The sequence below is a fragment of the Cupressus sempervirens genome, chromosome 6 (assembly GCF_028749045.1).
Source record: "Cupressus sempervirens isolate cs-2001-9-10 chromosome 6, ASM2874904v1, whole genome shotgun sequence".
Classification (NCBI taxonomy): domain Eukaryota; kingdom Viridiplantae; phylum Streptophyta; class Pinopsida; order Cupressales; family Cupressaceae; genus Cupressus; species Cupressus sempervirens.
In genome coordinates this window covers 714725145-714741260 of record NC_143123.1, presented here as the reverse complement: position 1 = coordinate 714741260, position 16116 = coordinate 714725145, and the positions used below count along the sequence as shown (strand labels likewise).

The window sequence follows — 16116 nt, the reverse complement described above, 5'->3', positions numbered from 1 at the left end:
ACCATGTAGAAATCTAGCCTTCTTAGGTCTGTATCTAAAAATCAAAGTTGAAAGCGAAGTTTGCCTCCATTTCTATCTCAGTGCAAAACAAATGAACTCGACCTGCGTTCAACCTAAATATATTTGCCTTAGAACTCTTTGGAACAAAGTACCAAAGCAAACCAACACTCCATTTGACACGCATGAGGGATACATCAATAGCTTGGAATCTCTTCTTACCATGTCATGATTTATGTCATTGATAGTTAGACTCATGATGCCTTTCCCTTAAAACCTCCAGTTTTAATTATCATGAATGAAATGTTATGTCTAATGGCCGAACAATAGTGCTCTCTTTATTCAAATCTAAGGTGATGAAAGTCCTCAAAGATTTCATATTGTGGACCCAATGTTGAATTGGCACCTAAATTGGCTAGCAAATTTTCCACTCTATTCACTTTCCAAAATAAATTTGAAACAAAAAATCATTGAAATCCAAAAGAAATTCCTTGATTTGTTGTATACTTTGATCTAGGTGCCATACCTCCATATTTCATCTCTTAATGCCATTTATGATGATCTTTGAGTCAGTTTTTAGGTGTATTCATTTACATCATATTTTTTCTCCTGAGCCCAGAGCCTCCTTGGCTGTAGAACATTCTACAGTATTATTTGTTCCATCTTGCAAGTGTTTGGCTGCAAAAATGAGTATGTTACCCTTATGGTCTCTTGCCATGCACCTACACCCTGAAACACTTGGGTTTCCCTAGGCCACCCCATTAAAGTTAATTTTAATCCAACCATCCTCTGGAGGTGTCCATAATGTCTTTTCCCTCTTCAAAGTTGGATTAACCCTAGCAAGACCATGAACAAGTTGATATTTAATAGATGGGAAATCAAATTGTATATAAGCATCATGCATAGTATAAACTAAGTGTTGGGCACTACATGCTGACAATGCTGGGGATATTAATTCTGCTATCATCCTCTAAAGCTTCTATCCAAACCTTGGCCAATCTTCTTCCTTGTCTTGGGAAATCCTTCTATTCCTCTCTTTCCAAAGCTCCCACAAGGTTGTAGATGGAATGATCCTCCATTTTGACCTAAACAGTTGTTTATTCTTCTTTGTTGGCCAAGCTTCTAGCCAACCTTGTAAAGTGGATGTTAGTGGACTTGCCCATCCAAGTTTAGATTTTGTCATATCCCATGCCTTTTATGCAAAATTGCAATGGATTAGAAGATGATTTATAGTTTCTTCCTCATTTTTACACAGGGGGCATCTAAAAGGACCCTAGAAACCTATTTTTTGCAATCTCTCTCCAAAGAGAATCTTTCCATTGCCTGACAACCATGTGAAGGCTCCTGCCTTGGGAAGGCATGACACTGTCCTAGCATAATTTTTTTTCCCATGCAATTTGATTGTGAATGCCTTCAAGGATATGATATCCTAATTTGACTATATATTTACCATTCTTGGAGCTGCTCCAAATCAGCTGGTCTCTATTTTTGGAAGAAACTAATATTCTTTCCTTGAAAACCTGTTGCCAACTTAGTTTGTATATTTGATTAAGATTTAACTCAAATGACTCTTTTCACTATCCTTGTGTTACTTTTCCATTGACCAGAATCTCAATCAAATCTTTAACTTTGTGCCCCTAATGTTGCCTAGTAATTTCAACCAGTTGCTCTGAGACTCTTGACTTGTCTAATTGGAAACCCTCCATCCCAGGAGCCCCTCTAGAAATCTGCCTGCTTCCTATCCCCAATTTTCCATGTCAAGTGGTATGTGATTATATATCTACACTCCAAAAGGAAGTTCCACACAGCCAAGCCCTAGGGTGGATCTACCACTATCAAAATATGATAATCCTCCATGTTGTCAAGATATTTTTCTTAGAGAAGATTAACCTATATTTGGCTACCTGCACTAAAGATCTACCAGACTAATTTATCTCCAAGAGCCAATTTGAGGAAAGACCAAACACTGATCCTTGCATCCCCCTCCTCTTGGTTGGCAAACTTTTGACCAAACCACAAGATGGACCTTCTCACCTTCCTTAGCCCCATTCCAAAGGAATTTTCTCATACTATGTGCAATTGAATGAATGATTTTCTTTGTGATTTTAAAGTAAGCCTTAGAGTAGATCGACAAGGCCGATATGGCTGCTCTTAACATAGTAATTCTTCCTGCCAAAATTAACAACTGTCTCTTCAAACTCTCCATTCTTTTCTTGCAATCTTCAATCAACTTGTCTCATATGTCTCCTTTACCTGTCCTACCAAAGAGAGGCGTGCCTAAAAATCTCCTTAGAAGTGTGCCAATTCTTACTCCAAAAAAAATTGCAATTTCCCTCTGGGACCCCACTTCAATATTGAAAAGAAAAATTTATAATTTCTCCCAATTGACAGATTCCCCTAAGCCCTTACTATATTTGGTCAAGACCTATTGCATACATTTTCCCTCCACCATCAAGGCATCCCCAAAGAAAAAAGTGTCATCAACAAACTGAGAGTGGGTGGAGGCCTTAATTTATTGAGTAATCAGAATGCCTTTCCATGATCCTTGGGCCCTCTTTCTGGAAATAGATCTACCCAGGGCTTTCTCCAAGATAATAAACAAGAATGGAGACAATGGATCTCCTTGACAAATTCCTCTGCTGGTACTAAAGAACCCCTAAGGGCTACCACTCACTAACACTAAAGCTCTAAAATCCGAGATCATGCTCTTGATCCATTTCAACCAATCTTTATCAAAACCAAACCTCCTTAAGACTTCCATAAGAAAAGCCCCTGTCAACCCTATCATAAGCTTTCTGAATATCTAGTTTGAGCATCATTTTCCTTTCCTTACTTTTCCTAGTAGAATGAATTGCCTAATGAGCAACAATAATGTTGTCTTCAATGCTTCTATTTAGGGTGAAATCACTTTGCTCCAGGGAAATGACAAAATCTAAAAACAACTTTCAACCTATTTGCAGCAATTTTTGTAAAAAAATAATAAACTATGTTACAAAGAGAAATAGGCCAAAATTCCTCATACCTAGATGGATGAGCTTTCTTTGGGATGAGAGAAATCAACGTATTGTTGAAATATTTCAAAATAAAACCTATACTTCTTGACTCTTCCATGACTTCTAGTAATTTGTCGTTCAGAATCTCCCAAAATTTTTGATAGAAGAAGGCTTGGAAACTATTTGATCCAAGAGCCTTCTCACCACCAAGCCCAAACACCACAGCTTTCAATTTGTTCATCTTAATTGGTTCCAAAAGAATTTTATTGTTTTCTTCTGAAATTGTGTATGGGATTACACCCAAAATCCTCTCCTACACTCTGCTCCTATCCATCTAATCCTCCCTCCATAGATCCTCAAAAAAGACAACAACCTCCTTGTCAATGTTGTCAATATACTCCATAAGCACTCCTTATTGATTTTCTATGGATAGAATATGGTTGACACATTGTTTGGTCTTCACTATGAAAATACATAGTGTTTCTATCCCCAACTTTAAGCTAATTCTCCCTTGACTTTTGCTTGAAGCAGATTTCCTCCCTTTTTAACACTTCTTGGTAATTACCCAATAAATCTTGCTTCATTTTGAAGTCAACATCATCCATCCCTGCACTCAAAAATTTTCTATTTAAAATTGCAAGGTCAGCCCCAATACCTACCCTCACCTAAAAGATATTTCTAAAATGTGTCTTATTCCATTCCTTGAGCACGGCCTTAAGATGTCTAAGCTTGGAGAAAAATTGAAAGTCCACGTTTGCTTCAATAGGTGGGGCATTGGCCCACCAACTAAGTACTTTATCAAAGAAACCTTCCCCTCTGAACCACATCAATTCAAATTTGAATGGACACCTAATTGATATAACATCATTCTATACCACCATTGAGACCTAATAATGGTCAAAGCCTAAAAATTCTAGAATTCTTCCTTGCAAGACAACACATAACATCTACCATTCTCCTGATAGGAAGATTCTATCTAATCTTTCTACAATATGAGATAAACCCTTCCTTTTATTTGCCCATGTAAAATGACTTCCTTTTGTAGTTACTTCCTAGAGCATATTTTTTTGTATGAGGAGATGAAATTCTTTCTATACATAACCCAAAGAGTGAGCTCCTCCCATTTTATCTACCAAAGTCAAAGTGGCATTGAAATCACCTATCACCGTAGGCTCATTTCCCAGAGAGGCAAAGAAAGCAAAAATCTTCCTCCAAACAACGTTTAACTCCTCCGATTTAGTGGGCCCATACACATTGATCAAAACCTTTGATAAGTTAATAGTTAGTGAAGAGAATCTAAAAGCTTGCCAGAATCTTGCCTTCACCACAAGATCTCCCTTAAGGATTCTTGTATTCCAGAGTATACCCAATCCACTAGAAGCACTGATCACCTCGACAAAGAAACCTAACCATTTTTGTCTAACCCCAAAAACCTTTATTTCCTCCTCTAATTCCATCTTTGTTTCATATATGCATACAATATATGCTTTTACTTGATCAAGGGATTGCTTGATCAAGCATCTTTTGTTAGGCACATCGCAGCCCCTGATATTCCACATAAGGAATTTTATGGTTACCTACAAGAGACAATATCCCTCCCAGATCTCAAGCGGGTTTGATCTCACATATTTCCTACATTTGCTAATAATTCCAAATTGTTTTTCCTACCTTTTTCTTCTATGATCCTCCTGACAACTTTTTAACCTTAATTGATTTAGTCTTTGACATGGTGCATAGCTCTAAATTCCCTAGGCCTTCCTCTTCTTTCGAATCACCATCTCCCAGCCATTCCTCAATCTCAGGGATTCCTCCAAGATAGGAAACCACTATTTTAGTGGGTGAGGAGAGAGTCTTAACCCCATCATCAACCTTGTTAATCTTCAACTCCTTAGAAATATTATGCAAAGAGGTAAGGGCAAGCCCATGCCCCCCTTCCTATTCACCCAAATCCGCTGGTTCTTCCATCCTATTCTCCATTACCTTCAAAAAATCCTCCTGAGTAGCCTTCAAAATGGACTCCCTATTGACACCTTTCCCATCCAAAATAGTGTTATTTGTACCTAGACATTCAGGTTCCACCATATCCTTGTTGATAACACCTTCCTCTACCATTGGCCAAACTGGTTCAAGATCCATGCCAAGGTCCAAGCGAGTCTCTATTGACACTTCATCTTGGATAGGTTCCTCTCCTATTGTTCGTAAAGGGCTAGGGTCCATGCTTAACTCTAGAGGCCCTCTCTCCACTCATTCCTTACCTTTCTTATTGGTGTTACATTCTTCCTCTGAGTGTCCCCAAATCTTGTAGTGTCTGCACCGATTGATGGCTTCCTTGATCTCTATCTCCTGCCACAAATAACCCTCAATCATTTTGATCTTAATAACATGAGGGAGCAAAGGATGAGGTCTCCACATAATATAAATCCTATCATACTGGCTAAAGTCTTTCTATTTAATGACTTCATTCGGTTTGATGAAAGATCCCAATCTATCCCCTATCAATTTGAAAATGTCCTTGTTCTAATATTCATGAGGAAGATTGTACAACCTAATTGAGATTGGTACTTCCTCCACCTTAGCTTATTTAAGATTGAAGTTAAAACCCAATATTTAATCAAGAAGCCCACTCCTTCCATCAAAAAAGGTATGTTAAACATAACCCTAGTTTTCTCCTACTTGGATTCTATAATGATTAAAAAGAATCTATTAGTTAGGGTTTTGATCATCATTTGTGGTCCCTAGGTATCTATGATCCATTGTTCCATCTTGGCCAAGGGTAGCCATCCCCCCCACTTCATAAAGAAAGCCGTTTCTCTTAATAGAGATACTGTGGTTTTCCTTTCCTCATAATCAATTTGAATGTTGATCGCCTTATTGTTTACTATCTCTAGGGTGTCCTTTGTTAAATAAACTGCTTTTGGCTGCCTGTTGACATCCATTCTAATCTATCTCCCTATGTCTCCTACCATCCTAGCCTTGGGAGGAAAAACTTCCCTTTGATGGATGGGACCCTCGTTTATGTGCCTTTGATTATCTCTTCAGATCTCCCTATGCCCTCCACATTTTTCAAACTGAAACTTAGGTGGTCTTTATGGAAACCTGAACCCATTTCATTGATCTCTATCCTGCTACAACCGATGCCCTCTACTAACATCTTGGAACCCTAGTTTCCACTACCTCTCCACCATTGAGAAGAGTGTATCTTGTTAGAAGGGTTTCTATAGTCATATTTAGTTTTGAGAACTAATGTTTATAAAGACCCACGTTCTTTACTAGGTTTTTATATTTTTTGTCGCAAGGAATCTGCCACCCCTCTTCCAGATTGGTCTTTTTTCATGGTTTCCATGGAATTTGGGAAGGTCATGCCAGATTACCTTCTTATTTATACCATTTATCATGCTTGTTGGGTGATTTTTGATGCACTGGTCACCTTCCTTTTTCCATGGTCTAGCGAGTTCCCTTCCTTTATATTTTTGAAGTTTTCCAAGAATGTCAAAGCTATTTGGGTAATGAAAGGGTTGAATAGCCTCCTTCTTTGTTTCCACTTTGGATCTATGGTAATGGTTTTGGGCTTTGTATTGAGGCCAATTGAGATTATCCTTTTTGGGAGCACAACATATTTGGGGAGGTTTGAAGCTACGGATTTCAAAGTTTCCTTTCTACTCTAATTTTGGTTAGAAATGATTTAGAATAACTAGGGGGGGTGAATTAGTTATTCAGGGTCCAACATGTCCAATTCAAAGTTTTCACCAAGTATAGTAAACTCATCCAACCATTCATTCACCCAAAGTTTAACATTCCTATTCAACAAGTTATTGTAAATCAACATGCAAGTATAACACATAAAAGATCAACACATAACACAATGATTAACGTGGAAACCCAATTTCAAAAAAACCACCAGTAACATGCTACTCAATTCTCACTCTTCTGAAGTGATGCCTTGTGAAAGGTCTGCCCTATTAAAGGCTTACAACACACTATTAAATGTGACCTGGTTAAAGGATTTAACCATGTTGTTAGAAGTGGGCCTGGTTAAAGGACTTTAGAACATTCACTTGGAATGCCACCTTGTTAACGGATTTACAAATGGCTATTAAACCAACCTAAGTCCATAGGATTTTCCTTTTACCTTAACTAATACAATTGCTAGAGAGTAACAATAAGGGTTTTAGACCTAATTATAGAATACAACTCAACTTGTAGATCTTATATCACTTTTCAACTCATATCATTGCCTGGTTTTCAATCTCTGTAACATTGATAGCTTGCCCTCCTCTTGAGCTTAGTCTCCATGCATCTCCATGCTTAATGTACTAGTGCAATCATCTCTCTCTGACCACTTGTTGAAGCAAAGTCTTTGTGCTCTGTTCTTCCTTCTCCTAGATGCCTTCTCCTTGACACCCTTCTAACCACTTCGCAATTTGGCACACTAGCAGCTCTTACTTCTTATTTTGTGACTCCTTAAATAGAAGTCTTGGAATTTCTTTCCCACTTGATTCTTCCCTTCTTTAATTTCAATTCATATGGATTAGGTATGATACATTGAATCTAACCCATATTTTGTTTCTTCTAGAAACATCATGAAGAATCCACTTGAATTCACTCAAAAATAGTTTACATAAAATTTTGTGCCACCAACTCATCATCCTTATCCTCCAACTGGTTCAAAAAATTTAAGGTAACAACTTTCTCAGCTTAGATTTGGCGAATCTTGGTCATTTCCAATAATGTAGTAGCTCGACACTACTGAAATATTGATGCTTGGCACATACTGTGTTGCTCGACATCAACTGTGTTTTACTAATGCTTGGCACCCACTAGGATTTTCTGATGCTCAACACCTGTTACCTTACTCTGCACTTGAAATTTAGTCGACACCTGAAGTTCACTTGGCACACATTAGATTTTCCTTTTGCTCGGCTCCAACTGAAAATTTGCTCGACTTCAACTAGCTTGCTTGGCACCCACTAATGAACTTAGTTTAAGCTTTGCAGTCAACCTTGTTACAAGTTATTCCTCCAACTTTTTAAAGTGTGACCAACCTCTGTATCTTTGAGTATGTTATCGATACATCATTTAACCATTGTCTTAATTGATCCTTGTACTTCATTATAGTATCATAAGTCAACCTTTCCCTTAGGTGCTCTTATTACATCTTGCTAATCAAATCCTCTTCATCAATCAACTAAGTGATAGTACTTGGATCTTATAAGCCATTGTCATTCCTACAAATAACAAGTTTGACATCAATGACAAAACAAATGACAAAAAAATGATTCAAAACATTCTTTTAAAACAATCTCCTTCTTTGATCTTCAACAATGATCTTTTCAATCAGATTTCCAACAATTTCTTTACAGCTTTCACATTTTTTGCACAAGTTCTTTTCCATGTAATATTAGAACTCAAAATTTCTCTAATTATGAGAAAATGAAATTTCAAATAATATTTTTTGATATTATAATATTATTTATCTTTAATAAAATTTGAAAAATATTAATGGGGAAAATATTTAAAAGTTTATTAATGTAGATTTTAACAAATAGTTTTTGATAAATATCATAAGTTTAAAATTTCAACATTTTACTATTTAAAAAAAATAAATACTAAATTTACTAATTTATAACTAAAATAAAAAATCATTAGCATAGATTTAAAAAATTATAAATCAAATACATGTGACAATAATATCTAGTATGTGAATGGGAGAAACTTCTAGCTCCACATAAAGCCACATCTTGATCTTCCATTAAATTATAATATGGGTTAGATTTTTGGAGGTATTAATACATAGTTATAATTCATCAAAATAATTTATTCTAATTTAAAAATATTATTTAAAAATTTGTTAATTTCAAAAAAAAAAATGTAATAAGCATAATGTCTAAATTTGCACATTCATCTAATTTTTCATAGAGTTTTAGATTTATTTTGACACCAAGATTAATATAATTAAGTAACTATAAGTACCACACTAATCCCTTTTCTATTCCTATTCATTTCTATTCTTTAACTTTAAATTATAATGATTATATTTATTCCATTTAATTTATAATTAATTTCTAAACTAAAAGACAAGTAGTTCTGGTGCAGGAGCACCTAGGTAAGGCTACATGGTAACCTAGGGTTCCTGGTCAAGTTTTGGCTTGTAGTGGCCTTAGCCAAGCCACTAGTTTAATAAAAGGGCTAGTGTGTCCTAGAGGGTGATTTAGTCATTAGGAGGTCTAATTAGGTCCTTAGGAATATTCAATGTTACTTGGTTGTCCAATGTTGCTAGGTGTTGTGCAAATGTTGTCATAATTATTAAAGGTGACATTTGTACATTTAGAGGGCTAGATTGGACAAAGAAAGGGTGGAATGATGGTTACATGTCCTAATTAATATATTCAAGAATTTTATAGAGTTTCATGAGGTGCTAAGCAAGTCTAGTCTAACTAGGCAAAAATTTGTCAAGTTTCATGACAACTTTGCAAAAATTGCAAAAGTTTTAATGACAACTTTTATTACAAAAAGTACATTTTCGAGCACTAGGTGGAATAACCACTTCAAAGTGGTTGGGACATGTTTTTTGGACCTATATAAGGCCTCCCTTAACCTATTACAAGGGTTGGATGGCATTTTGATGAAAGTTGATTAATGAACAAATAATTTTGTTGAGCAATTTTACCACAGTTAGGGCATTTTTGTTTCTTGGGGTTATTGAATGGATTGAAATCTACATCATGACCTATGTATGAATTAGTATATGTAAATAGTATTTCTTGTGTGTGATTATATAGGTCTTTTGGTTTTATTCCTTTGCATTTTGAAAATTCTTTTGTTTCCTCTCTGTCGCTAGTATGAACTAGGTAATTTTTGAAGATGAAGTCATAACTCACCTTTCTATTGTAGAATCAATACGAGTTCTTGGAATGTGTGAGATGAATCCTTATACTATAAGTGTGCAAGATCTTGGGCCCTAGAAAGCATGTTTGGCATTTTTTCAAAGATTCCCTAAGCAAGCCAAATGAGCATGATTAGGAATTGCAGTGTTTGAAAACAACACTTGATGGGATTGAGTGTATTGGTTGCTTTAATCCAAGTGGATGGATAGAAGGATATGAGGGTGGAGAAGTCCTATGCCCAAGGGGAAGTCATGGTGATATGTCTTGATAGGGATTTGAACAAACCCTTGTGAATACTATTACCATATTTGGAAAACCCTTAATTTTAGGCTTAAACATAGTAACCCACTGTATGGATAGATTGGGGGAGTGAGACTAGGTGAATCTCAAAGATCTTCCAAAAGAGTATTAGGATATGAAGTTTTTTTGCCACTTTTTCAAGCAATTTTCTAAATTGTGATAAAAAACATGTGTTTGTAGGCCTAATTCCTTATAGCCCTTTTAGTCCTTTCAAGCAAATTCTTGAGATCGATAAGGAATTGAATGTATTTTGGTTGATGATCAATGTCATGGACTATATGATCTAGAAGAAAACCTTCCTCTCCATTGTTGGTTGGTTTTTGTCATTTTTGATCATTTGATGTGGATCAACCAAGAAGGCATCCATGAAGCATTTTAGGGGTTGAGTGGATTTCATCATTGGTATGGACAAGTTGAAGAGTAGAAGGATTGGGAATAATCCTTCAAAGGTTGGGTTAGTGGAAGAACCCTAATAGGCTAGAGAAGTGGCCTAGAGAAGACCCTAGGAGAAGGTAGGGTTGAAGAGAAGGACTTTTCCTTACATCAACTCCACTCCATTGCATGACATTTGTTATATTTATTTTTCTATTATATTTTTAAAATAATAATTTTAAATTTTAGTAGTACTCTATATTTAATTGTCTACTTTGTACAAATGTTTTTAATAATATGTTTCCTATAAAACTTAAAAGTTGTTTCTATTATAATTTTAAATATGTTGGTAAACAGATTGTCCTTTTAAATAAATTCTCAAAATGCCCAAATCTGAAAGAACAATTAGATGCCAACAGTTGGATAATCTATCATGAGGTTGATAGATTTCCTCTAAATTGGAAGGTACAACTCCCTTATGAAATGATATGCAATGAATTTGTTTTATTGCCTAAACTAATTGGGTACATTCTTAACCCAAGAATGAAAGAGGAAAACCAAGCCAGCCCTAGATAGAACTAGCTCAGGCAGAGAATTCAGTTCTACACCTAGCCAACCCCGAGAATTCACATTTCCTATGACTCCCCGACATTGGTAATGCAATGTGAATGCTATGTATGCAAATGCATTGGAAAATGAAATGAAAGAGGGTGTTAAATAATCCCAATTCTTGTAATAGGAACGTCTACAAATACTCTGATCTACAACCCATTCATAATTCAACACAAGATGGAAGATGATGCCCAAAACTAAAAATAACAATACTCTGATTGATAATAATCAAAGGAGAAATACTAAATGCTCTGATTTAGAATAAAACCCCTGATGCTTTGAACATCACAAATAAGAATACTTAGATTTTATTTGCTCACAACTTATGCTCAATCTATTAACAAAAACTCGAACTCTTAACCTGCATAATGAAAATGCAAAACAAATTAACTAAGCCTCTTCCCCCTACTCCAGCTCTCTGTCTCTTGCAGAAAAGAACAACCTATATGCAATGCAATGAAATATCTAAATGAAAATGCCCCCTATTCTGTTCTAGCTCTCTGACTGTCTGCAGTCAAGAAGAAGACCCTCCTGTACAGTAAAGAATTAACACCAAGCGTGATTGTCTCTGCAATCTCCCTTCATACCAACAATTTGCCAACCCTTGTTACATCATTCACAACAGCTTATATAGAAAACACCAGCATAAGCCTCCATGAGAATATGAAGTGCTTTGAATTTAGAGACTTGGAAAGATTTTGAATAATATTTTTGAAATTACATATAAGGAGAAGCCCAAAAGACTCTGTCTCATCCTTTGATCTGCCTCCAAGAATATGAATGAAAAGACTCCATCAGTCGACTTGATGTTGGTATGTTAAATGACAATTGCATAACGGAGTTATGAAGGTTCTTGAAGGTGGATTCATCTGTCCCAAATCCTTTATAGAAGACAAAAATAATGAGAACTTTCTTCTGCAGTCAAAGAGCTCAATATATTTTGAAGAGGAGACATGCTTGAACTTGTAACAGATGAAGAGAAATTTCCATTAGCATCTGTAAATACTAATGGTGAACACATGGACGAACGTAAACTAAGTGGTGATTGCGATTGAGATGATGGAAGCTGTTGCAAAGCACCACCAACATATGGAATTTCAAAAGACTACTGGCACTATTGTTTCTCAGACAAAGATTGATGTTGATCATTAAAAGAATGTTGCATCTTGTGCTGCAAAATTTGTTGTGTTTTACTGTAACTGCTGCTGCAGAAAATGGCTTTGAGGTAACTGTTCTTGTAAATTCTGAGTCTTCTACTAAAGGATATGCTATTGCTATGGCTATTGATGTTGATGTTGAAAAACCTACCTCGGTATTTGGGGACTTGCTCTACATTGAAACCACTGAGATGGTTGTTGCTGCTGTGGAAACTGCAATAGTTGTTTTGAGGTATCAACACTCCTCATTTCTTGAAGTGTTGCAGCAGCCATTGCCTGGTAAACATCTGATTGCACTTCTAGTATAGAAGAATCTGTTGCATCCAAGAATTCACACTCATTCCTGGGAAATTTAATGCCTGAACAGTGCACTCTCCATTATCCTCGCATCCACATAAAAGGTGTATTCATGCTACCATCATCTTCCTTAATACCATGAAGTGAAGTTCCCTGTGGCCAAAGACGTTTTAATCTCAGAGGGTTCGGCAATGGATACATCAGAAAGGTGGCTAGAGGTTCAATCTCCCACAGAGATACGCATGGTTGCCTTTCACCAACCAACCTTTATAGAATGCCACTGTGAATGCGGCCAACAAACAGGATCCAGGTCACCCATGCTAGTTATAGTGCCCATGTATTGGCGAACACTTGACTCTTCTATCTAACATCCTCAAGCACATCCCAATTGAAACATGGGTATGATAAACTACTTTAGCATATTTGGCCAGTGGAATAACAAATTCAGATGGACTTTGAGGGTCGATTTCCTCCCACTCATATCTTTATCTGCACATGTTATGATCACTGCTATGATTATTCCCGTGATATCGATTCTAAACTGTGATATAACATCGAACAAACAAATGGGTGGAGAATGATAGACGTAAGGGGATCTCAGCTGCTCCAAATGTGCATGTGTGTCAGATAATTTTGGTTTGGGCATTCTTGATAAAGACTCCAAGGCCTTTCTTTGTTCACTAATTTTTGACCTTTTGGCATCCCATGCAATAACATCTCTTGTTTCAATATGATAGTCGCCTTTGGAAGGAAGGCCGAGAATCCAATTGTTTAGCAACATTCACACCTCATATCTTGGAGTGCTAAAATAATGTGAATTTTTGCTCTGAATATCAGAGACATTTTCGGGCTATGCTTTCAATACGAGAAAGGTTCTTTGGGTCATTTGAGAATGACCCATATCATTAGTTTTTGAAAACAAGTTGAGATTCTCAAGACTCAAGCTGGCGGGTTTTGACAAACTGAGTCCGCAAATGGCTCCGACACACTGGATTTTGAATTTTCTGCCTAACCACTTTGCACACATTTTTAGATTAAACTTTTTGAAGATAAAATATTTTTCAAGACATTTTAAAGGAACCCAAATCATTAGATTTAAGGAAAAGTCCAAATCATGCAAGATTCGACTTGGCAGATTTTAGAGAAACAAGTGCGCAAACGCTTTGGGATAGCAGATTTTGGATTTTTTGCCCCGAAACCTTCCAGACATTTTCATGGCATGCTTTCTGAAGATGAAATTTTCTTCATATGATTCTATGGGAACCCATAATATCTTGCAGATAATACCAGTTTATAGAATATAGAAAATCACCCAAGAGGTGCGGCCTCCACCTCGGAGTAGCGCAAATTGAAAATCCCGCCTTCAGAAATCTCCTTCATCTTTTAATCATTTTGCATTTTGTTTCTTCTAGTAGTATCATTTAATCTCAGAGAACTGATACATAGCTTTATTTTACCAAAAACATCGACCTTTATTATTTGATAAACACACCTTATTCGACTCTATTATGTCATCCAACGACCATTTCTGCATATCGGGTCTTTATTAAACTCTTTGGTTTTGAATTTGCTAGGCATCTCAATTGTCTTCATATGATCACTATGAGCTTGATTTCCTTTTCACTTGCTATCTCATGAAATGAATCCTTGAGATCTCAAATGCCAAAATTGTTCGTATATTTAAGGCAGGACTATGACACCAAATTTTTATTGCAATATAGTGAACTTTGCACTTGCTAGTATCTAAAAGATTTAGCATCCTTGACAATATACAATTAATTATATCATCTAATTAGCCATACAGCTAATCACCAAACTCAATTTTCTTTCACAAATGTGTCACTCTTGAAAGCAACATTAGATCCAATATGTTCTGATAACTCTCAGGAACCACCTTTTGCCTCTGCTCTTGCATCATTCATATGAGGAAGATTGTCTTTCGATTCCTTAGGAATGCCCAAGAATTATGCCTTTAATCACCATTCCAACTGAAAAGATATCATCAGTGAGATCATGATATCCTTTCCGGGTGGGGAACTATCACCTACCCAAATAATGATAACATTTAAAACAACCCACCCGGCTTATGAATGAGAAGGCAAGAAAGAGAGAAACCCGGCAAGGATAGCCTACCTATGAAGGACTTAGACTTAGAGACAAAAGACCATACATGACCATGGCTTGACAATAAAAAATGATGGGTGACTGAAAGTCAGACAACAAAATATCAACTTGAAAACTTAATATTTTATATTAATATAAAAACTAATTATTTATTTCAACAAGACTTGGTTTATGGTGGACACTTTAAGAAGCTTTTCCTATTGACAATATTCTAGATTCTAGAATATAACATTCTTAATTAAATAAAAAATTAATATATTAAATAAATATAATATTAATATAGTAAAAATCCTATGTATTAAAAACATATATTATTTCAATTTTAAAAGTTAATATAATAAAATGAAAATAAGTATTAAAAGAAAATTAAAATCTTATAGATAAAATAACCAAATTTATTTTCAAAATATATCAAGAAATTGAAAATCTTAACTTAAATAGGAAAATCACATATCTTCTCTCCTGGCCTTCCTATGGGAAAATTTAGGGTGATCCATTAAGGATTTGGTCTTTCTAGATAGAAGATTCATCATTGGGACAAATGCATAATAATAATGGCCTCAATTGTGTTGTAGAAAATATTGAGCTCCCACCATTTTCATCCACTACAAGCAAGAAATACAGGGACCCTAGGATTTTTGCCAAAGTCTCTTTGGCTGCAATCATTTTGATTGAAGAAGGTGAAGGTGTGGCACTACAAGATGGACAAGGGGAGGATTCTAGTGCACCAAAATATTTCAAACAAGTTGTGTAAGGAAATCCTTGATTCTAGATTGAGCCAAGTTCATTAGGAAAGAACTAGAGACAAGGAAAACCAATGAATAGACATGGAGATAGAGGTAAGATGTTATCCCATTATCTAGTCATTATGCCAAATTCTCAAATCAAAAATGTGATTTTTTTTGATAAAGTTAGGCTCAAAGGCATTGTTATTTTTCTTGTTATTGTTGATTGTAACAAACTCCCTTCCAAAAAAATCTTAAATAATTGGTCGCACCACATTCGGGAAGGGAAATTTGGGTTTCATTTTTCTTTTTGAAGAATAATTTAGAAGTGTTTATTCATCATATTCTTATAAAATCCTAAAGATCAAATTATGGTCATTGCTAGGTAGTTTTGGAGAATAGGTGATTATAATTTTAGAGCCATTCCATGGTCTCTCGATGCAACTTATGAGTAATTCCCAGTCTTGTATGCACCTCTTTGGCTCATGAGTGGCAATGTTCTCCCATTTCTATGGAATCTTTCACCACAAACCCTTGAATAGTTTGGTAAAGTATTAAGAATGTACAACTCAAGTGTCTTTCTCCCAAACATAGATGCAAGGGTGTTAGTCTTCATTAGCCCTAACATTATCCTCCTAGGGAATATTTGGTTTGA

General features: G+C 35.8%; 1 pseudogene; it reads right to left on the bottom strand.

Annotated features, from left to right (window-relative positions):
- Positions 1-12041: 12041 nt before the first annotated feature.
- On the bottom strand, positions 12042-13992 carry LOC149554285 (auxin response factor 17-like; annotated as a pseudogene).
- Positions 13993-16116: the final 2124 nt, after the last annotated feature.